The sequence below is a fragment of the Schistocerca serialis genome, chromosome 6, assembly GCF_023864345.2.
Source record: "Schistocerca serialis cubense isolate TAMUIC-IGC-003099 chromosome 6, iqSchSeri2.2, whole genome shotgun sequence".
Lineage (NCBI taxonomy): Eukaryota > Metazoa > Arthropoda > Insecta > Orthoptera > Acrididae > Schistocerca > Schistocerca serialis.
In genome coordinates, this window is record NC_064643.1 from 534,443,414 (window position 1) to 534,469,327 (window position 25,914).

General features: G+C 40.8%; 1 protein-coding gene across 6 annotated transcripts in view; it reads right to left on the reverse strand.

The window, feature by feature from the left end:
- LOC126484613 (putative methyltransferase DDB_G0268948) overlaps positions 1–25,372 on the reverse strand; it is a 137,383-nt gene extending 112,011 nt beyond the window's left edge. Inside the window, exon 1 of one of the 6 annotated variants that reach the window (XM_050108198.1) lies at positions 25,354–25,372. The gene's annotated coding sequence lies outside the window, so the exon portion shown is untranslated. Of the gene's footprint in view, positions 1–23,744; positions 23,887–24,436; positions 24,808–25,353 lie in introns of those variants that run through there. The other 5 variants (XM_050108196.1, XM_050108193.1, XM_050108195.1 and 2 more) reach the window with 5 other exon arrangements.
- Between the last annotated feature and the right edge of the window lie 542 nt (positions 25,373–25,914).

The window sequence follows — 25,914 nt, forward strand, 5'->3', positions numbered from 1 at the left end:
AACATTGCAGAAAATGCTTGTGTCTTGGATTGAGTTCCTTTTTGATAAAAGTTGTTTTGTATGATGTGCAGATTCATGACTTCAGAAGTGTTTTATTGTTAACTGTTCTCAGTGAATTTCACATGTGCAAGGCTTCTGAAAGCCTCATCACAAGAGATATGAGTTGTAGGCACTCCATCATCCCTCTCAATTTCTGGTGCCTTCTGTGGGTTGAATATACTTTGTAAAAACACATCATCAGTCAGCTCTTCTTCAATAGCTAAATTTCTGTCAGTGCTGATCTATTTATCAAATTCTACTGCTGAACATGCATTCAGTTCATTTGCAGATGCAGATGTTTCTTGAAACTGTCCAACTACACTGCCAACCATGCCGAGCCAAAAATACGTGTGCCACACTATCAGGTCTGTTGGATTATCGAGTACCTGATTATGATGGTCTTGCTGTATCATATCAATGAAATGTATGCTACTTTTCATAATGCAATATGCTTTGCACTTTAAGTACACTATCACAGATCATATGATGATACCTCTGTTTGTCAAAACCGGTCATTCTAAATAAAGGTTTTATGAATGCCATCATGGCTGAGAAGCTGTCCCTCTTCAAGTTGAATTTTTAGAGCCACTTTGATATTTTTTTTTTTTTTTTTTTCCTTGATGTGGTGGGGAAGTTTATTGTACAGTTTTTTGCCTGTCTGCAGTGGTCCATTTTGTCTGAGAATTATGTTTGCGTGCTCACTGTGATATTCCAATATCTGCCTGGTGTCATGTGCGGACAGCTTGACTTGCACCTACAAAGTTGTTTTTAGCCTCTGAAATTTTTTTTATGTACACAGTTACCTCATGAACATACAGGCATGGCAATGGTAGTACCTGCAGTGCTTTAGAAGGGGATTGCAGCAGTTTCTGGGTGCCCTTACAATCCTCTTTTGGACTCTGAAACTCTTGATGAGTTGCCCCAAAAAATCATTCCTTTTCACAGCAATCATTGTGCTTGGGCACCGCACACATTTTTTAATGTTTCTTTTGATGTGGACCAAGCAAGAATTTTTATGCCATAGCATACTGTGCTTAGCTTCTTGCTGATGTCATTTATGTGCGTAACCCACCTCATGTTTTCCCGAATCCATATTCCTAGAAATTTTGTTGAGTTTACAGTTTCTGATTGTTTATTAACTAGATTTATATTGAGGGTTAATGGATGTTTGCTTTGTATGGTATGAAGGTGTATTGCAACAGTTTTCTCTGCGTTAAAAAGAATACTTGGTCATGAACCACTCTGCAATGTGAGAGGTGCAATTACATATTCCATATTGTGGTACTGCAACAGTTTTGCCTTCTATCAATTCATTTCTGTCATTAGCAAATTTTATATATTTTTGGGAGTTTTCTTTCTTCCTAGTACATGATTTCTGCCAGCTGCTCTATAATTTTCAGGTATGATGCCACGAATTCGTGTGCCAACCCCCCAATTCCTGCCTAGTCCAATTTTTGATGCAGTAAGTTGTGGTCTATCACATCAAAGACTTCTGAGAGGTCCAGTAATATTGCCAGTGCATGTTTATTCTGGTCCATTGCAATCAAAAGTTTATTAACAATAAAAAAGAGCAGCTTCTATTGCCTTGTGCTTCTTGAATCAATGTTGGGTACTTGATAAAAAATATTTTTTCTGTGAATGAAATTAGCATTAAAATATTTTTTTCCCAATTCTTTTCATTTATATTGTCTCCCTTCTTGAGCAGAGGCCTTACCTTCACCATTTATAGTTTTTCTGCAAAAATACCACTACAAAATGAGGAGTTGCAAAGATAAGCTAAGGGCATAGACAGTACTGTTGTACATTTTTTAATGTTTTGTCTATGCCAGAAGAAAATTTTAACTTTAATTCCTTCATAATATTTAGTAATTCCTTTTCATCTGTTGGATATAATACAAATTAGATTGTTTGCTGGTCTCTGTTTTCGAGCTTTTTCCTGCAATTGTTTTTTCTCAGTTTTTTTGCCTTACGGAAATTTTATTTAAGATCTGTTTGTGTCTTTTAAAATAAGCATCAGATTTTGTATGTGTTTTGATTTATTTGGCTATGCAATAGAGAAATCTTTTTTCCCTCAATGAAACTTCTATGTATGGAGTGAGCCAACTACTACATTTTGTATTATTTTTCATGATTTTTCCTTTTCCTGAGTGGGAAGTACAGCTCAAAATAATACTGGGAGGTGTTTAAGAATTTATTGGATTTTTCATTTGTCTTCCTACAGGTATATATCTCTTCCCATGTCTGTTTAGTTGTGTAATAAATAAATAAATGTATTTATGTTTTGTGCTCTGAATTTCCATGCAGTAAATACTAATGATTTATTTGAATATAAAGGGTGATATATTTTTACTGAAATTATTTGTGCAGTGTGATCTCTCAAGCCTGTGATGAGACTTCATGGATTAGATTTTATAGATACACTAGTTTATATTTTGTGTATTGTTATGTTTGTTACACGTGTTGCTATTTCTATTGTAGGGTTCAGGTTAAATGTCAACAGGAGGTTCAGTATGTCAGTTTATTGCTTGGATTTCACAGAAAAAATGATATTAAAGTCAACACAAATAATCTGACATCTGTTCTCTTTGAAAACTGTAGAGGAGATATTCTAAATTTTGTAGCTGTGTTCACATCGCTGTTGGGGATCCTGTAAAAACAAATTATGGCTGTATTTTCAGTTAATAGTTGAAGACCTGATATTTCCAGATAGCTCTTTCTCTGGGAATGTCTTCTGGGAACTGAATGGTCAAATGTGATGTCACTTTTAATATAGATACAGTTGCCACCATAAATTTTTGCTTTCTTGCAAAAGTATGGACGATATACCATTTTCAGTATGTCTTTCTGCAGCGAGTTTTCAGTTAAAGATAGAACTGAAACATCTTCAAGTTCATTTACTAGCAGTATTTGAAATCCATCAATTTTATTTGTCAGTGATTGCACATTTTGGTGAAACACTAGAAGGTCAGCACTTAGTTCTGAAACTTGGGGCCTACTTGATTTCCTGCTCCTTTCTGCAAGATCTGGTTGGGTGTCGTGTTGAGTTGGCTTTCTCCTTCTTCTGGGAGCCATCTTCCACTGAGTTGCCACCAAGAAACAGGAGATTCTTCTGTATAAATGATGATGTCACTTCAAGTATTGTTGTGTTTGGTTCAGTGATTATCCCAAAGTCCCACAGACTGGAATATTTACAAGCTACATATCTTGATGGGATCAAATTTTCTTCTCCCACAAAGGATACCAATTTATTCCTTAAGTTGGATTTCAAGGTGTTCTCCACTTCACTACTGGTCCTCCCAGCTTCCAAGATCCGCAGAAGATCTGACAGCTTAAAGTTTTGGAAACTTCTTGTCAAAGGAAATATTTGAAGTTCTACAAGCTCAGAATGCGTCCAATTTACCAGCTCTTCAGACACAAATTGGAACTTAACATTGGTGATGTTAGCATTACGAAACTGAAATAAATTTGACACAGATAATATTTCCAAGAGCTCTGTAAATCCTCCTTTCATGCTAATCTCTTAACTGTAATTCTTTTTCCTTCTTTATAAAATTAAATTTATTTTGTACTGGTCTGCATATCCATCACTAAAAGAGTGAAGTTTTTTTAACATGTGAATATGTTCCTTTGATAAATTACATTACTGTTTCTTGAATTTTGTGGACCATATAGACGTCATATTTCATGTCATCAGATATAACACAAATACACTAAACTACTGTTCCATCTTCAGTATTTTTTAGATTAATTACAACGGAATGCACAGTGCAAGAGTCAAGTCCAATGGTATCTTTGGGCTTTGTCTTGCATAGTGAAAGAGTAAGTTTCACTTACATCCATTGATACTGTGGCAATGTTTCCATCAAATGAAACTTTTAAGTGTCTTGTAATATTCTGACTGAGACTTGGCAATGAAAGAATGTGGAACTTGCTTTTTTTTTCCTTTCTTTTTCTATTTAGACGAAAGGTGCTAAATACAGTCAGAAATGTCTGCAGTATATTTGTGTTCTGTCAGCTGAAAATAATTGGTTTCATCTTTACCACAGTTTTCATTTTTTTCTAGGTAACATAATAAAGTTTCTCCTGGAGGTCACTCAATGCAGTGCTGTAACATACACGCTAGGATTCGGTTTTCGCATACTAGTAATTCTATGAGGTCTTTATAGCTTTCTTCAAATGTTACTACATTCATTAGTAAAATTATGTTGCGATAAATGGGGCAGACACGTTCTGAATGGATACCATTACCACCTGCTGAAACACACCACTTGGGGCAAAGAGGACAAAATTTAGAAATCCTATTAAGTTTCTGAATATTCACTTTTAAAATTTAAAAAATTCTGTGTAAACTGCCAAAAATTAACAATTTTCTTTCTCGTTGCATTTTTCCTTGTGTTTATCAAATCATTCATACGTCATAAAATGCTGAGCAAGACTGGTGCATTAAACAGGATCACAGGGTTAATCCAAAAAAAAGACTGTTGTGACACCATTCACAAAGAGGCATAGCCAACACTCAAGTTGAAATCTGAAGCTCTTCGATGAAACTCTACCTGTGAAGGGGATAGTGAAATATCTAGAGGTAACCCTAGATGAGCAACTAACATGGACCCGTCACATTAACAGCATCTGCTCGAAGGCGAAAGGTACTCTAGTGAGTACCAGAAGGCGTAAGCCCCAGAGGTACGCACTGGATATACATCATGGTGGTTAGATCTAGGATTTCTTACAGAGACGTAGTGTGGTGGAAGAAGGTAGAACAGCAGGGTGCAGCTGAGGAGCTTGCTAAGGTGCAGAGACTGGCCTGCTTAGCCATAACAGTCAGAATTAGCAGCACACCAACCACTGGGCTGGAAGCCATGCTGGACATACCTCCACTACACCTTTGGGTCAAGATGGAGGCAGCAATTGGGGCATATAGACTTAAAAATGGTAAAAATTGGCTCTCACTGGGATATCCAGAATTACACACTAAGATAGTGAGTGAGGTAAATATAGGAATGGCTGGCAAAAGGCCGGCTGGCTATATAACAACTCTCAACTGCTTCAACAATCCTTACAATACAACAACTGGAAGCAAGGAGTAGTGGGAAAAAACAGTTCGAGATGTACGGAGGAAATTGTTTGGTTCACCAATGGGTCGAAATCAGACCAAGGCATTGGGGCAGGAGTGTACTGGGTTCAGCCAAGACTGGAGGGCATCATCTCTCTAGGAAAACTGGCCTTCAGTATTCCAAGCTGAAATTACTGCAATCAGGGCATGTGTGGAGGAGAACATGTGCAGGTGCTACAAGAACCATAGCATCTACATCTATTCAGACGGCCAGACAGCCCTGAAATCACTGGCAGCTCCTGCAATGAGATCTAAGGTTATTGCAGAATGCCACAGGGCTCTGGTGGAGCTAGGGGGAAGCAATAGTGTAAACCTTGTGTGGGTCCCTGGCTACTCAGGGATCTGTAGCAATGAACAAGATGACATATTGGCCAGGATGAGGCAACAACTCCATTTACATGACCGGAACTTGTCCTGACAATCACCAAGGCAATGATCAAACTAGAACTATGGAACTAGCCTAGAAAACAGCACATAGAATATTGGACCAAGTTCCAAAATGGTAAGGTAATGATGCCTAAGCCATGTTTAAAAAGAAGCTCTGTAGTCCTGGGAATGAACAGGAAAGAGATAAAACTCATGACTGGACTGATGACCAGCCATGGGAATTTCAAAAAACACCTACACACAATGGGTGTACAGGAAGAAGCCCCTAAACGTAGGATCTGTGATGAGGGTGAATAAACTGCATCACATCTAATCTTCAAATGCATGTCATTGGAAAGCAAAACATATAGAATCTTCAGGAGAACTAGACCTGAAGAAACTGTGTCTAACGAAAAACTGGTAAAGGGACTCCTTGCCTATTTAAGGGCATTGGTTGACTTTACTGTGACTAAATCAATTACTTCAGGTTGCAGTTTCTTCTCTCTTTTCAGGCTTGGTTTCACTAACAGATGCTTTTCTTTAAAAAGATTCTGTGCTTGCTGTGTTGAGTATTCAGAAATTTTGAATGTATTTCAAATTTTTTGCCAAGACCAGTTCAGTGTTGTGAGGATACCAACTGCATTTATTACTTCTCTGGAGATTGGTGAAAATTGTTCCCTATGTTATAAAGCACCAAGCTTTCTCTTCTATTGTCCTTCTTGTACTTCAAGCAATTTTATTTTTCCTCTAAGTATTAAAGTTTAACTTTTGGATACTCCTTTTTGCAGTCCTCAATAATGGCATGTAATATCATAGCTGAGCACACTAGTTATGCGAAAACAGTATTTAAAAGTCTCCATCACTACTCCTTGTGAGTGTCATTTCTGTGTCGTCACTCTCCTCAAAGTATTCATCAATACCGTAATCATCATCATTGGTATTAAACAATGTTTTATGACAAGATGCATAAAATGTTTCTCCTCATTATAGTTTTAATCAGTTTGAGAGAAAAGCACCCTGGCTCTGTTGTATGTTGTAGAGAGAATAACTCCTAGTATTTTCTTAACAGGTTTATATTTTTTTTGTATGGGTCACAACATTTTTTGTAGAATTTCATTTTTTTTTTTTTTTTTTTTTTTACAACTAAATTTCATCTTTATCTGTCCATAATTTTAATTGATTGATGTCGTGTTCACATAGTTACTTAATTTTCTGTAATTCTTTTTTTAGCACAAGTTTTTATGAGACAAATGGTCTGTGTCAATATTCACATGATGCACTTATCTTCCATGATGGACAATGCAAATACAAATTCATAGATCAGAGAATCATCTCGCAGATATAAATATATCTCTTAATTGTTTTGATGCAAAAAGAATTGTTTATACATTAGTGCTCTGATGACAAAAGAAGTAATTTTTTCATCATTCATTTTAGATATACTGAGATAGAAGCTCTAGAGTACTTATATTTAACAGCAGACAAACATGAAATGAACAACAAAACACATATACAACCATATCTGTATGTAAAACCTGAAACTAAAATGTAGCATATGGAGGGTTAGAGCCCTGCATTTTTTTTTTTTTTTTTTTTTTTTTTTTTTTTTTTTTTTTTTTTTTTTTTTTTTTTGGTTTTAGGGGGAACTATGGTCATTAGCGCCCAAAAGAGCCCTGCATATTCAGCCATCACACTCATGGCTGTAATTTGAAGGCCAGGTGCCAAGTGTGGGCCCAGCTTTACCTCAGGAGGTTGTTTATCAACAAAACATTCCCTAGGCTGTTTATCATCAAGCCTCCTGCAGCCACAATAGAATCTGTGGGCACAAACCATGCCAATGAATGGTGCACAGGTTGTTGTAATCAGTGCCGCAGCCACAGCCACCTATTTGCTTCCACGCTGTCACATGTCCATATGACGCCGCGACTGTGTTCCTATGCCGATGGGTACTTAGGTTGTTGCTCAGCTCCTTGACAGTGAGTTATGCTCTGGGCTCCAGACTGACTGCTGCCACCCACACTTTTGTGCTTTGGACCACAGTGCCTGCCACTGCTGCTACCATCAGATAGCGCCATCTCGTGCATTTACCAGGATCATTAGCTGCTGGACATCCATCAGTCACTCCCATGCCTGGACCTCCGTCATAACAGCCCACGAACTCACAACCTTGTGGTACAATGCCATTGATCATCCATGATACCTCCCTGCTCACAACCACATCCAATTAATGTGGACCTCACCACAGTAGGCACCTGCTGTACGTTGTCAAGGTGGACTTTTCAGTTGTACTCTTGTGTGGACTGTCATCCAATAAAGCTGTACTGAGGTTAGTTCAAAATTAATAAACAAAGAGTTATTACTGCAACATGTGAATTCAGTCTTCACCAGTCACACAACTCAATCAAGGATACTTAAAGACACACAACTTTTCCATACAAAAACTTCAGTACCAAATACCAAACAAGCACAGTTAAGCATTGTCGCATAGGCAGCTCTGCAGAAGCTAGGTAAATCCTGTGCCACACCTCTCTGAATAGGAACAACCGTTACCAATTGCTCTGACATTTAGGATGCCTTTAGCCAATGGAATGTAATTTCAGTGTTCTCTTCCAAACAATCTGCCACCCTGATGTTTTCCTGGATACTTTTTACTTTAATTACTTCCTTGTACAGTCACCTCTCTTGAATTTTTTTGATGCAACCTGTTATGCTGTGCCACCAAGCCATGTGACTCCTCCTCTGTCTAGAAAGGGCTGATCATCCCTAATGATGATGATGATGTTGATGGGATGTTAAACCCTAATCTTCTTTCCTCCCATCCTTGCAGAGAGCTGAGGGCTGGATGAGAGCTTCAAAGTATTCAAGCTGCTGAATGACATAAATGTCTTTCATCAACTCTTTTGTTGCTCCAATTTAACAACTATAATCCTGGGTGAACAGCTCTCTTATTAATCAGTACATCAGAACAACATCTCTGAACAGACTCTTACAATAGAATAGAATGGCATTTCTTTGAAGCTACTATCAACTATTTTCCAGTTGCTGTCACTGTTGGCAGCACCTCTTGTTCTCTGTCTTCCAAAACATCACCAAGCCGCAATGCCAAAGAATAACTGATCCCTTCACAAAAGGTGGAGACACTCAATCGCAGTTGCACCTCAGTGACATTCAGTGCTTGCATGTCTCACTCCACATTTGTACACCCATTAAACCTGCATGTGCACAGTGGAAAGTTCTCTATATACTAACTACATAAAAATGTTTCTACAGTAACATGTTCCATCACCTTGAGGGAAAGAAGTGTAACCTGTTATTCTGAATGAACAACATGCCACACTACACCAGTTGTGACTGATACTTGTTTTTCAAACAAAATATGTTTAACCAGAAATAATACAACATTGGAAAGAATGAGAAAGTACAAAAAATATATTTTTACTGGCATTTTAACAACATATTTTATGAAACAACTGAATGAGGAATGAGCTAAAATTTCCTATACAGCAGGAAAAACATAACAAAGGAAGAAAATCCCTACTAATTTTATTTTCCCAGGCAATAGTCCATGTCTCTTTCCATTTATGTGGCACTGGTATTGTCAGTATTTAATGTAATGGTGACTTTAAAAAAATAAAATAAAATAAAAAGATGGAAGTATGCATCTTTTTTCTCATAATGGTTTTACTTAGAGGTAAGAGTTACTTATTTTTAAAATCTTTATACTACGAAGTGTATAACCACCAAATTTCATACACACAGTTTAGATGATAAGTACAAATAAATAAATAAATAAGAAAGAAAAAGAAAATGCTAATTTATTTTTCAAAATGTTAGCAAGTGTCATTTTGTGCCTTCATAATGTTAACAACAGGAAAACTTCCAGGCTTGGTAGTGCCTTAAAATGAAAACAGAAACAGACAGACAGAAAGCTAAAATTTGGTATGGACAGAATAAATATGCCAAGTTTCATTCAAATCTGAAATGGTGAATGAGATGGGCTGAATGATTTTACACAGAATGACTCCACTAACAAACAAAAAAATCAAATAACTACTGTTGAAATTTTAGACAGAATAGAAGGCTTTATTTTAAAAATGCATAGAAAGGATAATACAAATTTATATCTCTTTGACGTATGATGAAGACTGTGAAATAGTCATACGTTACATGCCCAGTTTTGCTACCTTCAAGTTTTTATTGTTAATTTATTCAAAGGCCTCATGCCAATACCAAAGTTATTTGGCCTTAGTTAATATCAAGAGGGCAATAACAAAAAACAGTTCTTGTTTCTACTGTTGTCTTTTTTTATAGCACGAGCTGACTGCTATTTAATTAATTTTAAATTGTTTATAATGCCACAAACAAGACAGCATCTTCCATGATTGTTACATCACCCTTCCCTTACAAAGAGTCCTGATCTGACTTTCCTCTCCCCCCCCCCCCCCCCCCCAAAATCCCCTCCCTTCACCCCACTCCAACAGTCACTTCCAAGCAGAAATAATACTACTATTAAAACTGAAGGGGAAGAGCAGGCAAAGAATTCACTCCAATCAGAGAGATAGCAGTCACGATCACACTCAAACTTGTGGTTAAGCCTTAGGGCAGTGCATCTCTTCTGTCCAGGGTTGGTTCAAGAACATTTTTCCACACAAGCAACATATAATTTGGCACTCTCGATAAATTATGTCACACAAAGCAATGTATCATTTGGTGTCCCCCCAGCCCCTTGTGTTCGTCCCTCATCATTAGTTGCCATTCCTTTAAAAATAAATGTAAGTCTAACGACCTTGGAAACTGTTTGTTTTCAGTGTTAATTTGATGTACGAATATACAGGTTTTGCTCTAGGGGCACCTCTAATGCCCCTTTCAGTTTGGTGCCCCAAGCAGCTGTTACATGTTTGCCATTTTAATTGACTATATTGGATTCTTATCAGTGGCAGCATTCAAAGTACCTATTAAGCTACTTTCCAAGAATACATATAAATTTCAGAAAAAGCCATACTGTAAGGCTCAGACAAGTGCTTATATTTGAATTAAAATAACTGTATGACGTGACTGACTTTTCAGCAAATCTAAGCCTATCATAGTTCTCTCTCGAGCACCACACATGCTGTACTGCTGCTTAGTGAAAAAAGAAAAAGAAAAAAGAAATTGGTCCACATTAATAGCTCAACACTGCAATTGTTACACTGAATATTTCTTACTAACAGAAGTGGAATTCTTTCTTTCTGCTATTTCTGCACAGACTAAGCAAAATTCGAATGATCTTCAATTTGAAATATTTGACCTCTTGAGTAATACACAGATAATATTATTACATATGACAGCCTGCTAGGAAATAAAGCATTGACTATCACTCACATGAGAAAAGTGGGAAATGCAATACATTGTGCAGAGTTCTGAATGTCATTGCCCCTTTCAAATATATGCAGTGCCTGCCAGACAAAATCCAATGTACAGTTATTTACCTTTGCTTTAAGCAAGAAAGAAACGAATCCACTGAATGATTAGATGCAGTAAATGGTCTTTTCTTCCCTTTGCAGAAAAACAATGAAATAGCTAGCTGTTTAAGTATCTGGTAAAGAGTTCTATAGCAAAATTCATATTACAACACATTCCTGTGCATCATATGAGACTTATTTTAAGGTTATACTTTATGTGAGGTCTTAATGGAGTTCATGAGAGCAAGTTGGTAGTGACATAGTTGCAATAGCGAGTAAAAATAGTGAAACAACTTACCATTATAAACAAATAAAAGAAAAACTTGATTCTGTGATTGTCACAAACTATAGGTTAGAAATGTTGTTGCCACTAAGTGAAGAAGCCTTGACTGGTCAGATGGTTGGGGAGGAGATGGGGGACCAAACAGTGAGGTCATCGGTCTCACGATCTAAGGTGACAGAAACTAATGGAGGAACAACACAGACATCACAGTTTAGTCAATGGGAAAGGAAAACTGGCAAACAAAGAGGCAAAAGGAACACTGAAGTGGCAGGAAGAGTAAAGAACAGGAAGGGGAAGGAAGGGGGGCAGGAGTGGGGAAGGGCAAGAGCCAAGACGCCACAAAGGTGCTACACATGAGGGGGTATCAGCACCGCTGCCAACCCATTCTGGTCCCCATACCATACCATGATCATGATCAGGGTAAGAAGATATAAGAAAAGTGGAAACAAAATGGCACAAAAGACCAGGCAAAACATGGGGAAAATGGGGGAAAACAAGGCCACTGTGTGGGCAAGGCCAAAGAGCTCCAAAAACAATGCCAACACTAACTGAGGGGATCCCATTCTGGAAGGCAATTCAAGTAGTTAAATCTGGCAGGACGAATGATTTTCATGAAGAAAATCACCGACAGATGTAACCGTGCAAGGATCACTGCTAACCCCTGGTACAAGAAAGGTGGAAGGGCATATTTAAGGTGAAGGGCCAAAAGGCAAGGGCAGTCCAGCAAAACGTGGACCCCTGTGAGGGAGGCACCACAACTACAAGGGGAATGGAGGGGTATGGGGGGGAACCAGGGGTGCGGCTCATTATAGAGTAAAAAACCATGGATCAATCTGGTATGGCCGGTACAAAGACAACAGAGAATGGTGGATTCCTGCTGGGAGAGGTGGAGAGAAGAACAAAATGTGGTGGGAGGCCCTTGATCTCTCAAAGTTTATTAGACAGGGAGGTGGCCCTCTAAGAGTCAGCTCACAACTGAGCAAAAAGGAATTTGATGTCAAGCTGTAACTCTGCCCCAGAAGGATCATGGAGCACTGGGGGTACGTGGCTGCCCCCCCACCCCACCACCTCCACCCCGCCCATCAATCAATAAGCAAGCTGCAGGATGCACATATGGACAGGAACCGAAAGGAAATCAACCAAACACGCAGCACAGTCAAGACCGGCAAGAAGGGCATGGATGGGAGGGACCAAGGGGTGGCGGGAAAAACAGCAGGTGATAGCCTGAAAGCCACTCATTGAGTCTGTACATAACAAAACTATGGCGAGGGAGGTCTATTTAATAAAGCAGAGTGCCCGATAGATAGGCATCAGTTCCATGGTGAACACACTGCTCATGGCAGGCAAGAGATAGGGTTCCATGCCAACAGAAGATTAGCGCAGACTTAAAGCCATCACTGTAAAAACAATAGCATCCCAAAACTCTGTAAGAGCAGCAGAACAAACAGTCACACCACAAAATGCTAGAAGAGATCCATCTGAATTTGTGGCTGAGAAACTAACCAATTGGGAGGGGGGGGGGGGGTTGGGAGAGAATATGTTGAACAGGACAGAGGAGGAAGATGGAAATTGTGGCAGAGAGAAGCAAGGCAAAGCCCAAACAGTAAACCTGTCGGAGGGGAGGGGGAGGAGGGGGGGGGGGGGTAAGTGGGCCAGTGACATTCAAAAGGTGCAGAAAAATAAAATTGGAGGGGTGAGCAGGGAAAGAGTGGATAGCAATAGCATACAAAACCAGGAGCTGGGACTGCCAAACCGAAAAGGGAAGGGAAGGGAAGGGAAGGGAGGGAGGGAGGGAGGGAGGGAGGGAGGGGGGGGGGATCCCAGTGTCAACCAGAAGGGCTAGTGTGAATCGCCTTAGTGGCCAAACAGATACCATGATGGTGGACTGAGTCCATGAGGAGCAATGTGAAAAGGGCAGCTGAGGCATTAACTTGACAACCATAGTCCAGACAGGCCAGTACTAAGACCCTATGAAGGCGAAGAAGAGTGTAATGATCCACATTCCAAGAGGTGTGAGCAAGGAAGTGAAGAACACTGAGTTTGCGAAACCAGCCAAACTTCAGAGTGCAGATATGAACTAAGTAAGCTTGTTGTCAGAAAGAAAACCCAAGAAATGGACTGGGGGGTCATGGTGAGGCTTTGGGCATCAAGACAGAGCTCTGGATAAGGATGGACTGCAGTACGATGACAGAAATGCACCAACCACGATTTAAGGTACGTGAGAATTGAAAACCGTATGATAGCATCATGCAGAAGTGCACCGGATAACATCCTGGAGCCGTTGCTATGCAGAGGCCACTAAGTGGGAACTAGTTCAGACACAGATGTCATCCACATACAGAGCCAGGGTGATCAACAGTCTGATGGAAGCTATGAGTTCATTAATAGCTATGAGAAAGAGAAGGCCACTTCATATGAAGTCTTGAGGAAAACTATTCTCCTGGGTTTGCAGAAAGCTGATAATGTTGCCAACCCAAACTCTGAATGATCAATGTGATAGGATTTGACAAATAAAAATCAGGAAACAGCCCCGAAGGTCCCACTCACGGAGTGTAAGAAAGATGTTATGGTGCCGAGCCATGACAGAGGCCTTATGAAGATCGAAGAAAACTGTAACAAGATGGCAGTGCTAAATCAGGCCTGTCAAACTGCACTTTCCAATTGAAGCAGATAGTCAATCGGAGACCATCTCTCCCATTAGCCACACTGCTAAGGAGACAAAAGGTCCTGAGATACAAGGAACCAACTGAGCCGACGAGGTACCATCCATTCAAATAACTTGAAGATGACAATGGTCAGACTGATCAGTCAAGAGCTATAAAGGGATGATGAATCACCACCAAGTTTAAGGACAGGGCCCGCAATATTTCCCTCCATTGAGAGAGGAAAACACCTTGCAGCCAAATAAGGTTAAACACCCAGAGCAGATATCGTCGTGGAGACTTGAGATGCTGAGGCAATTGGTTATGCATGGAATAGGGGCCAGGGGCTGAATCAAGGGAAGACGAAAGGGCCAGAAGAAGTTCCCATTCAGTAAAAGGTTCAGTGCAGGATTCCACCTGACAAGGGGTAAAAAGTAAGTGGGAAGCTCCAACCCACTGTTTCCAAAGAAAGAAGGCGGGAGGATAGGAAGGACACCGATGCAGTAGTGAAATGAGTCACAAGATGTTCTGCAAGAACAGATGGATCCATTCAAAGGCCACCTGAAAGGGGCAAGGCCCAGGATGGATGACTACTATTAGCAAACTTAGAGGGTATGGTGTGTAGTCCACATCCATGACAAAGGGACAGAAGAACTTAACGAGGAGACAAAGTGTTCCCAACACACCTGCTTGATCTGTTGATTAAATAACAGGCTTTGGTATGAAGATGTTTAAAAGTAATAAGACTAGTGGATGATGGGAGCTGCTTAAGGCTTTGCAAGGCCAGATGGTGATTATGGATGGCGATGGTGACGGCAATGGCCGTGCTCCACCACAGGACCGACCAGCTGCAAAACAGCCTATTGAGGGGGAGGAACAGCAACACTGGCAGCGTGAATAATTGTATCAGAGATGTCACGAACACTTCATCAATACAACCTGACAAAGAGGGGGGTAAACACAACCTGTGAGGTATCCAGATGCAATCAACTTGATGGAAAGCACAGCAGAATAACCTAGCCATCAGGAGGCAGGAAGGAAGGAAATGAGAGGATCAACGGAAAGTCATCGCTATCAGAGAGATCACTGTGCTGCGATCAGTGTAATGAAGTGAGATAGAGAGGGGAAGTGAGTAAAAGATGTAAGACAGAGTGAGTGCCACAGGCAGCACTGAAATGTTATGGGAACCATCATTAAGAAGGCATACATCATGGTCTGCAAAAGCTGGTCTATGAGGAGACTTCAGTTAGCACTGCCCCACAAGAGGTGATGGGCATTAAAATCCCCAAGGAGGAGGACGGGAAGGCGTAGTTGCTGAAGGAGGGAAGTTAGGGCAGTGGGTATAGGTGGCCTGTCAGGAGGAGGAGGAGGAGGAGGAGGACAGAGATTGCAAGTGGACCCAGATGGCAACTCTGCCAATTTGGAATGAAGGGGGATCCACGTACTAATAAAGTCTGCATAGACCAACATGCAGACGGCACCAGAAGCCCTCAAATGGACAACCTGGTTCCAACAGAAAGCGCAGAATTCATGAAGGGTTGGTGAGTGAGCATCAGTAAAATGAGGCTTCTGGAGAATGACACAAGTTGCAGAATACAAGGGAATAAGGAATTGCAACTCCACTGAATAAGCACAGCACAGGGATCCAAACAGGAAGTGAATGGGCTGAAACCAGCCATGTCGCCAGGTCATCATCTGTCACGAACAAGAATGGGGTGACAGTCATAAACCTGAGATCTGACACAGGTTGTGAAGGCGGAGTCAGCACCTCCTGTGGTGCCAGTGTGGCCTTGTCCAGGGACTTGTGTTTCTTCTTGTGCTCTTTAACAGGTTGAGAAGGGCAGGGCCCAGAAAGAGTGCAGGCTTCATCAAGATCTGTAACTGACAGATTGGGCAACTTTGAGCCACATGGTCTGTGGGACGTGTGGCCAACTATTTGCAGAATGCTTCTGGTCCAGGAGACACTGGGGTGGGGGTGCGGGGGGGGGGGGGGGGGGGGCACGTTGGCAGCACACCTCCAGTCCGGGATACACAGGGGGAGGGATCCCGGAAAGGGGCCCAATCACCAACAGGTGCGACACCCAGAGTGGTGAGTGTGAGAGCTACAGGGGAGAGAGAGAAGAGAGGGGGGCAGGAAAGGGGTAGGGAGAAGGGAGAAAGGACTCACCAGAGGCAAAGTTAGGTGTCATAGATGCAGGATGAAGACAGTCATACTTCTGAAAAGCCTCAGTATAGGATAAAATATCAAGGGACTTATATTCCTGTACCTTCTTTTCCTTCTTATAAAAAGGGCAATACAGCAGGTGTGGAGAGTGATGGTCTTGATAATTAACACAAATGGGGAGCAGAACACATGGCTCCCCTCACGGAGCGTGTGTCTCAATTCACCACACAAAGACGTGCCCAAAGTGCAAACACTGATAATAGCTCATGGATGGTGGACAGTATAGATTCCTGTCACACTGATAACACACAACGTTGATCTTCTCTGAGAGAATACCCCCCTCAAACGCCAGAATACAGGCATCATTATTGATGCAATTATCCTTTTGCGGCCTACTGGAACATGCTGAACAAAATGAAAGCCTTGTCATTCAAGAATGGCCTGGAGTTCCTCATTAGTTTGAAGGATGAGGTCCCTATGAAAAGTGATTGCCAGAACCAAATTCAAAGACTGCTGAGGAGTAATGGACACTGGGTTGTTGCCAAAATGGTCAGACGCACAAAGAGCAGCTGACTGGACAGCAGAAGTAGATCAACACTGAACCCAACCATATTTTACTCAAAGCCCCACTTTGCCAAACTTGTCTTCAGTAGTGTCCACAAAAAGTAATACCTTGGTGGTGGTGAAAGTGTCCCCATGAGTTCTGGTGCACACCAGGTGGCGGTGAAAGGTCCTCACACCAAACCTGTGAGTCTGACCCTCCTCTCATGATGCAACCAGGGAAGGCTGCAAGGTTATAAGAAGCAGCATGAAAACACCCATTGCCAACTAAAAAGATGCACATAGTGGAATGGCCGTTTGAAGCTTAGAGTGTTCATACTCAAAGTGTCCACCCTGATAACACCCTCTTCAATCAGGGACACTCGCCGCAGACACCAACCAGCCACAGCAAGCGCTATCTGGCATGACAGCCCATGCTGGGAGTTCTGACGCTCCCGAATGACAAACTACAATTGCTAGGTATACATGGGGAGGTATCAGCTCAGGTATCAAAAGTGTGGTTTCTTTGGTGTCAGAGGGCTCAACCAAGAGGGTACATAACAAACCCACCACACGGACTGGCTACCATGCTGGCTGTGTAGTGGTACAGGACAATAGCATCGAGGAAAAGATGGAAGAGATGGTAAGGCTACATGCTGAAGACGCTAAGTAAGGTGTTTTCCAGTTGGCTCTCACTAAGGAGAGAAAATTCAGAGGGGAGTTTAAGCCCAAAAGGAGACTAAAAATGCCAAAAATGGGAGGTGAAAAAGAAAATCAAGAAGGACAAAGACCAAAAGGAATGCCACAAACAAAGAGGATAGCTGGGAAGGTGTAAACAAGGACACCAAGTGAGGAGGAGGGGGCATAGGGGAAGGAGTGAGGGGTCGACAGAAGCGTCCGATCCCACGCGTTGGCTTTGACCCGTGACGTAAGGGTGTTGTGGCGTGTGACGTCATGACGGCGCGGAGTTTGGTTTGAGCGTGTGGCGTGTTTCTAGATGTCGTTGTGTTGTGGTTTGTTGTGCCCTCTGGTGGTATGTTCAGGTTAACTATTTTGTGGTTTTGTGTGAAGGTTAATGTAGTGTTGTTCGCTGTACGCTGTGTGGTAATTTTAGTAAAATTAATCTGTTGTTGTTTTTGTTCAGGAATGGATATGACGGATAAAATTAACAGTGCGCGTCTGAGGGATATGATGGGGAACACTCCTTTGGAACTGATCAAGTTTTTGCAGCTTCGGTTTAATTGCCGAGGTTGTGAAATGCTCTATTTGTGGCGAAGAAATGAAGTTGGCTAAAGTTCCGGCATCTCGGACCAGGGACGGTTATATGTGGTGCTGTCGAAAACACGACATTTGGCATTCCATACAGCGCGGTTCCTGGTTCGAGAAGTCTAGGTTGGGCACGCGCAAGATTGTACTAGTGACTTATTATTTTTGTTATAGATCCCCACACAGTTTTTGTGCACATGAGACTGGTGTGAGTGAGAGGAGTGTGCTTGATTAGTTTTCTTTTTGCCCTGAAGTGTGTTCCAAGTTCATTAAGTACAAGGGTAAGTACAGGTGTGTGTGTGTGAGTGCCTGTGTGTGATTGTGGTGGCCTAGTTTTGTTATAGATCCCCACACAGTTTTTGCACGCATGAGACTGGTGTGAGTGAGAGGAGTTTGCTTGATTAGTTTTCTTTTTGCCCTGAAGTGTGTTCCGAGTTCATTAAGTACAGGGGTAAGTATAGATGTGTGTGAGTGCCTGTGTGTGATGGTGGTGGCCAACCTAGTTTGTAGCGCCAAAACTTTTTTGTGTTAATTTTTTATTTTTTTGTTTTTGGTGTATGTGTTGTGTGTTGGGGTCGAGGGAAATGTTTTATTGAAATGTGTGGCTGTGAATGTTAGTATTGGTATCGGGAGATGTTTTTGAGCTACTTAGGTCAAGGGATGTGTTTGATCCTAATTTATGGGATCGGGAGCTGCTGTTGAGCTATATAGGTTAAGGGAAGTGTTCGATCCCAATTTTTGTGATCAAGAGCTGCTGTTGAGCTATATAGGTCAAGGGAAGTGTCCAATTCCAGATAATATTGTGTTTAGTGGTATTTGGGGAGTTTTGTGATGTCAGTTTTTTTCGTTGTTTTGCGAGGTTTTGTATGGGGATGGGTGTCTAAATTTGTTTATATTTAGTTTGTCCCCAACCAAAAACCCCAATTTCCCGCACTTGTCCCGTTAGTGTCATTAGGCTTTTTGTGGAACGTGTGTGTATTTTTGTCTTCATAATGTGTACGTAACGACTTTATATGCGCCGTACTGTAACCGTGGTTTATGGTCGTTTCCGCCATATTTGTGACGTCATGGGTCAAAGCAGACGGGCGCGATTGGACGCTTCCGTATTTCCGGAGTGAGAACAAATAGGGAGGGGAACATGGAAGGGAATGCAGCCCTGGAAGGAACAAAGTGAAACAATAGCTCAGGATCTTTGTGTGCCATACACAAGCTCACACAAGAGCCATGAGCCCTCTCAGGGGTCTTCGAGAAACGCCCTCTGAATGATCTTCAAGAAACATGGAAAAACAATGTTTAAAGGTTGTTGAAAATAAAATAATGAGCCACATATTATGAGTGAAACTGAACACGTAAACCTCACTCCTCTATGACTGAGGGACATCATAGAAGCAGCAATCAAAACAGTAGCTAGTAAACAATCTGCGAAATCATCAGGTTGTAATTTTTCAAGAAAAAATGCTGATGAAGATCCAGACGTTTCTGCAGCGGCAACCATTTCAAGCGTAAACAGCAAGTGCGTCAGTAACACAGAATCTATCAATGACAACAAACTGCATACAGATGTTAAAAAGTTGCTGGACATAAACTCTATAGAAGGCAAAAATACAGGCTGGCAGGAAGTGAACAACAAGTAGAGAGGCAGAAGAAACAAATTGGCCAAAACCATTGCAGGCACAGCAAAAGGAAATAAACCGTCATACATGACTGTGCTACAAAATAGGAAAGCTGGTGAACAGAATGGCATACTCTGAAGCCTACTCTTGTAAATGTCAGTACTAAAAATAGAAGTAATGTCATAATAGGTACTACCGGCAAAGAAAATGGAATGCTGTATGGGGAAAAGAGAGTCTAGTTCTAGCCAAAACTGATTCTGTAACTAACTTCTGACAAAACACTTTACCAAGTCACAACAGTTTTATAGTTGATAAACTGGAATCAAAGGAATTAAATAACAGCTTCAATCTTTGTGTTCATTTCGACTTACAAGATAAAATAATGGACAACAATGTATGACCCAAGAGCATTATGATGTTTTTTATTCCAGATGATGCCCAGTGCTCCAGTAAGATAAACTCCCACGGCAAAGAATATTCCAGTAGAACAGGAAATGTCACCACTGAAAAAATCCAAGCTTAGTTACAGCCAGTGCACATGTGCAGTGCCTGACAACAAAACTCGATACATCATCACTTTTTGTTGAGGAAGTGAGACCATGGTGTAGACAAACTTCTATCCATGGTAGTGTGTCTGCGTATGCAAATAGTAAGCCCATTGCTTAGAAAATTGACATAAATAACTTCTGTGTGAACTTCGATCTAGATTTGGCAACTTTGAGGCGGCCAGACACTAACTTAATTGTTGTTTCTACGCACTGTTCCCAAATGGCAATTTTGAACAAATCCGAAAGCTTTTCATGTCATTTACTGGTTCTAGGAGCAAAAATTGTCTTATACAGAGACTTCAACATCCAAACGGGGGAAGGCAGTGACAAAGAGAGCACTTTGATGAACTTATTAAGCAGCTATGGACTATCTGTGGTAAAATATCAACTGACAAGAGGAGGTGTCTGTCTTGGTACAATTGTCACAAACCTAAATAGTTGAGACTACAAAGTTAGTGTAATTGATCCTATGCTTGCAGATCAAACTGCTGTAATCATGAAGCTATGGACAAACTCAATACATACACAACAAATTTCCAGTTGGCATTCAAATTACATAATCGGAATTAGGGTTACTACATAGAAAAATGATTATTATTCCATAATTAAAGCGTCTTTTACAGATTAGCATCAAATGTCTGAAGTATTGGCACCAAATGATGCATTCAATTTTCCAGACTCTTAAAGCAAAATTTTATGAAAGTTTCCACTATAACCCACGAGGTATCCAATTGCCAAATCAAAATATACAGAGAAATCTGTCACACTAAAGAGCGGGTATACCTCCAGATTATCTGAAATACAACTATTAAAGGATAAAGTCACAGCCACTGAAGATATTAGCATTAACAAAACGACTATACTGCAATTATTTACAGACCAAAGAAGAGAAGTAGAGAAAGCAAAAAAAGAAAGCAATTTCAGATTTATTGAAAAAGCTCATTATCCTTGCAAGGTAATATGGTATCTGGTTAATGAACACAGGCAAAAGCCCAACTCTTGCTCTAATTCTTGCAGTCCAGATTTAATGAATATGTTTTAAACACAGCAGAAAGCACAGTACAAAAAAACTCCTTACTTTGGCACAGATACGGCATTTGCTGTGAAATTTGGAAATAAATGCAGCATGGTAATGTGGAAGAAAGAGTATCCAAAAGGCATAAAAAAAGTAAAAACTACAAACACTCAGGGATCCCAGGTATTTATGGCACATCCCACACTATATTACAAACTACAGTCTGTATAATAATGAAAGCGATCAATTTTTGACAAAATAATGTAACTGAATAGGTAAAAAAATCTACTCACCAAGTGGTGGCAGAACACACACATAAAAGGAGGTTATAATTACACAAGCTTTCAGAACCAGTGGCTCCTTCTTCAGGCAGGAGGGTTAAAGGGGAAGGAAGAGGGAGTGAAGGAAAAGGACTGGACAGGTCTAGGAAAAGGGGTGTATTTCAAGAAAGTCTGCTAGAAGCGCTGGTCAGGGGAGACTTACCATTCAGATTGAGAAGGAAAGAATAATTGTTGGGGACTGCACCGGATGATATTTGAAAACCTGAGATCTTAAAGGTGGAAGACAGGGTATTATGCAAGACAGAGATTACTGCTTAACAAGGTGTACGAATTATTTAGATGAAAAGCTAAGTGTATTGTATGTAACAGAGATTGGAGGGGGCAACAAAAAATAGACAGATAAAAAAATGAAAGATATAGAAAACTAAAACAGAGTGAAGAAAGAGGTAGTTGCTGTGAAGAAACGCTGAGGTGGAAGACATTAACGTAAATTAAGGCCAGGTGGGTGGTGAGAACCAAGGCTCCTAACCCTGTGACCGTCCTTGCGGCAAGACTTGCCCTATGCACCCTCCTACCACCACCTATACCAGCCCTTTAACCGACGAAAAGCATACTATCAGAGAGAGAGCCACCGGTGAAATGACACATCATATACTAGCTGTTATGTAAACACTGTTCGGCCTTTTACATCGACACGACTACCACCAAATTATCAGTTCAGACAAATGGGCATATGCAGAGGGCGTATACTGGCAACACACAGTATTCTGTTAAAAAGCATGCTTTATAACATGACAATTGTGACCTTGGTGCCTGTTTCAGCACAAGGGCCATCTAGATTCTTCCCCAGACACCAATTTCTTGGAACTCCGCAGGTGGGAATTATTGCTACATGTTCTTGGTTCTCACCGCCCACCTGGCCTAACTTGTGTTAATGTCTTCTACCTCAGCATTTTCTTCACAGTAACTACTTCTTTCTTCATTCTGTTTTCATTTTCTTACCTGGCTATTTTTTGCCACCCCCTCCCACCTCTGTTACATACAATACAGTTAGCTTTTCACTCTTATTAACTCGTGCACCATGTTTAAGCAGTAATAACTGTCTTTAATACAATCCTTTCTTCGACCTTTAAGCTCAAATCTTGTCCGGTGTGGTCCCCTACAATACGTCTTTCCTTCTCGTCCCATCTGGTAAGTCTCCCCTTACCTGCAGTTCCAAGTGACCTTCCCCAAATCCGCCCCTTCTCCTAGACCTCTCCAGTCATTTTTGTTCACCCCTCTTCCTTCCCCTCCAAACCTTCTGCCTCAAGAAGGAGCCACTGGCTCCGAAAGCTTGCCTAACTATAACCTCCTTTTATGTAAGAGTTCTGCCACTGCTTGATGTGTACATTTGTTATCTATCCAATTACATTAAACTGTAATGTTTGAAATTGCTCGCCCTATGACAATAGCAACAAGGAAGTGCCTCCATTCTGGAGAATTTCCAGACTTCCTGAAGTACCACTACCAGTTTACGAAAAAAGGTAACCCACATGAAGTGTCAAACTATAGGACTGTATCTACAATACCAGAGCTAGCTGAGGTGATGGAGTCCATAATGAAAGATCAGCTGTTAAGTTGTTTTGAAGGAAATAACCTGTTTTGTGATAAGCAGCAAAGATTTTGAAGGGAAAGTTAACTACAACAGCAGTACTTAACTAAGTTACAAATACAAGTCAGGGTTTTGAAGACAAGGAGTCGGTAGCACTGATACTTTGTGTCCCTAGCAAGGCATATGATTGTATCCCACTTAAGGCCCCGTTCAGCAAGCTAAAATCATATGGTACTGAGGGAGCTGTTCTACAAACTCTCGAATCCTACCTAAATAACAGATGGCAGATTGTATTGCTGCCAGGAGCAGGCTAAAGTGAAATGAAGTTAAAACACAGTGTGCCACACAGATCCATAATTGGTCTCTGTTGCTCTTAATTTTCGTTAATGCCATAGTCTCCAATGGGTATACCTTGCTGTTTGCAAATGGTAACTATGTTCTCAATGTAGTTAGGGATGTTCAACAAGCAGATGTCCTATTCGGTGAGGTCAAGGCCTAGTTGATCATAAACAAGATGAACATTACTGAAGACAAAACACAGAGAATGATACACAGCCTCAGTGATACTGGAGCACTGGGTGACACAGCAGCTGTTAAGCTTCTGTGGATTTTTCGTTGATGCCAAGTTAATCTGGCAACAACACACTGACCATGTACATTCCAAACTCTCACAGGTTTTATATCTCTTGAGGAAACTAAAAAGCAAAATATCACAACAGTATCTACTAACAGAATACTACACAATGTTCCACAGCCACATCAGCTATGGACTTACTGTGGAGCCATTCTGCAGGCTGCAAGAATGGGCTTTTATTGCAAAAGAAAGTGATGAGGATAATTACCTCAAGCAAAAAACTGACCAATGTAAACCAGGTTTGCAATCTAATTGCTATGTCCTTCAAGTCGAGAAACTCTCCCCTTCCGAAACAGTAGGTTGGCCATTGTTTCCTTTTTTTTTAATAAATTCGGGCAAAACACCACATACTGTAGACACCTGCTGGAAAAATATGTCCAGCTACATACCGCGTATGGAGAAATACAAAACAATTTCAACTGCAGTTTTTTCAGTTTAACACTACTGCCTGGCAAACGTCTCCTTACTAACGTACAATTTATATAATTTCAATTGCAATTCTAAGTGACAAAAACGTCTTCCCCATCTGCATCTTCTAGTCCGTTATAAACTGATATTCATGCGTGGCATGAAATGTTATGCAACACACCCAATGAAATAGTAGCAAAAAAGCATTCTCGGCTAGATTTATGCCCTCAACTAGTTCGGAAATTCCTCATCTAGCAAGAATCGCTACTTTCCCGATACCCGCGTAGCATTCATAACTTTCTGGGAAATCGAGAAGAGGAAGACAACTGCGCAGGAGCATATAAAAACATACAATATGCGATTATTCAAAGACGTACGGCACAAGATAGGTCATTAGAAAATTACAGAAACTAGAAGGAAATGCTGTAACATGTAACGTGGCGGTAATATCAAAGTCCAATTAATTTAGGTTTTCGGTGCAAAGACACTTACATTACATTAAGAAACAATACTTCCATGAAGTATGAAGACCATAACATTTGAAACGGACGAACCTTTTTGGTTCGATGCTAAGGTTTGGTTTTCAATGTAACGGGCGTGACAACACTTTACAACGTGATTCGTCAAGGTCCGCGTTGCTTTTCTGATTTCATTGGAGTTGAAGCCGTACCTTGATAAAGATTCTTGATTCTTAAGTGACGTAAATTCTTTACGTAACCCAGTCTATCGTCGCTTTGAACAGATGCCGCCAAATGAATTTACTCAGTTTACTACAGTGTATGTGTACTTTTTATAGAGTTACAGAGAGATTAAAAGTTTTACGGTACTTAAACGCGTGGCCCTTACGCCAGACAGATTATTCGAAGCATATCTGAAACGTGTCATTACTTTCGCAACACGGTTTCAGTGTACAGGTACGTCCTTTGTTACGTGACGGACGCGTACGTAATCAATTTAAAAGGAACCAGCACACGTTTAATATTTATTGACAATTCTAGTTTATCAAAACTTCAATATATTGAAGCGACCTCACACTATCAATAACACTGACAAAACTGTCAGCTGACAACGCTAGTTTACAAGGTTAAGACGTTGTACACCCAACTCAACACAGCGACAAGTCATGTGTCAATTTTTCTGACTTTAGGGTGTATGGGGAGTCCAACCCCTTAGCCTGCCTGTTTACATAAAAATAAAGACCGCATAAGCTATATGCTCTTTGCTGGAATGACACATGACAATGACTTTCTTCGTTCGTAGGTCTTAAGAAATACAGAAAGTCGTTAAATGCTGCACAAAGTCGAGAGAGAACGGATAAGCCTCTTGTTGACTTGTTACTAAGGGATATGCAAAATCACTGAACTAAACTTATGGTATACACTATATAGTAACATATAAATTGTTATAACCGAAGAGTAACGGCACGGAGTTTATAGACAAAACACAGCTCTCTGGCCTGTCGTCGCGGAAATAATTTGGCGCGAAATCGAACACTCGTGGCACGACACATGCGCCAAACACACGCCCACTACACTATACAGTACTGCTAGCCGCGGCCGCTACAAACTAAAGTCAGAACCACAGACCTGAAAGATTTCGTAAATTATTTTCCGATGAGCTCTGCAACGTACGTCAAGTTATTAGCGTTGATAAAACAGAGAAGCAAAACACGTTAATCAGAGAGGCAGTAGCAGTCGACAAGAGACTAGGAATAACTTAACAAATTTCTGACGACAGGCAGGTTATTCTAATGCTCGAAGCTTAGTTCTGTAATATCAGCTAGCACAATGAGTACAGTTCTGTGGAAACCTGTGGGGCAATTATATATGCCTGGCAAGGACCTGTTCAGACAATTAACGAAAAACAGTTTTTTTTACACTTTGAGATAATTTGGCGAAACTGAGGTGTATTACGCAGACCTCTGTGGAAACCTCTGGGGCAATTATATATGCCTGGCAAGGACCTGTTCA